Genomic DNA, 1090 nt, shown 5'->3' with positions numbered 1-1090 from the left:
CATCCATGTTTGTTGCTGTCCTTTTCACAATAGCTAAGAGATGGAAGCAACATAAGTGTCTCTCAGTTGACAAGTGGATAATGAAAATGTGGTTCATATATGTGATGGAATTTTACTCAGCAATAAAGAAAGATGAAATCATGAAATTTGCAGGTAAATGGATGGAACTAGAATCTGTTATACTAAGTGAAGTAACACAATCTCAGAAAAAAAATCGACATATGATCTCCCTCATATGTGGATCCTAGAACCAAACCCTGATAAGTGAGTATGAATCCAGACATAACTACAAGAATGAGGATAATGGAAAGAACCAGGGAAGTAAAGGAAAAGAAAGAACCTGAAGGACAAGAACAATAGGAAACAAGCCTTAATAAAGGAGATACAGATAAAAATTGGGCTAGTTTAAGGGAGGGGGGAGGGAAGGGTATACAAGGAACCGAGGGGATAAAGGGAAGGAAGGAGCTCAAGAGAGGTAGAACCATAGGAGGAGGGTATTATTAAGGGTGAAAGGGGGAGATGGGGGCACCTTAAGTGGGACAACTATGGTGGAGGGATGAGACAATGTGAGAGATAAACAATGCCTCACTAGTTTTGAAAACCACAGGGAACCATATTACTCCTAAAGCCTACTGACAAATTATACATAGCAGATCAAGAAATATATGTCTAAATAAGCTTTATCTGAGAACAATTGGTCTTTGCCCAATATTTATCTATATGGCACACAGTAATTAAAAGTACCCTCCTGGTGGAACTAACCTTCTTGGATGTTTAACAGACATACTTTGATGCCTATACTAATTTGTTCAGAGGGACATAAAGGATAGTTTTTGCTCCTTGCTCTCCTAAGTCGACTAGTTCCAGGGGACTATGAGCATCTCTCAAAATGTCATGTAATTGTGGTAGGTCACCTGTCCTCTTGATCAAGGAGGCCAAAGAGACCCCATGAGATGAACTTGAACCATTGTCCAGTCTACAAAGAGGAGGGTCAACACAGAGGAATCATTTCCTCCATGCTTCCAAACAAAGCCAACCATGGTTGAGCAGGACCTTTGACTTATCTTCACATAGGCGGAACTGGTAAAAG

The sequence above is a fragment of the Nannospalax galili genome, unplaced genomic scaffold (genome assembly GCF_000622305.1).
Source record: "Nannospalax galili isolate Female #2095 unplaced genomic scaffold, S.galili_v1.0 scaffold1077, whole genome shotgun sequence".
Classification (NCBI taxonomy): Eukaryota; Metazoa; Chordata; class Mammalia; order Rodentia; family Spalacidae; genus Nannospalax; species Nannospalax galili.
This window is presented reverse-complemented; position numbering follows the sequence as displayed.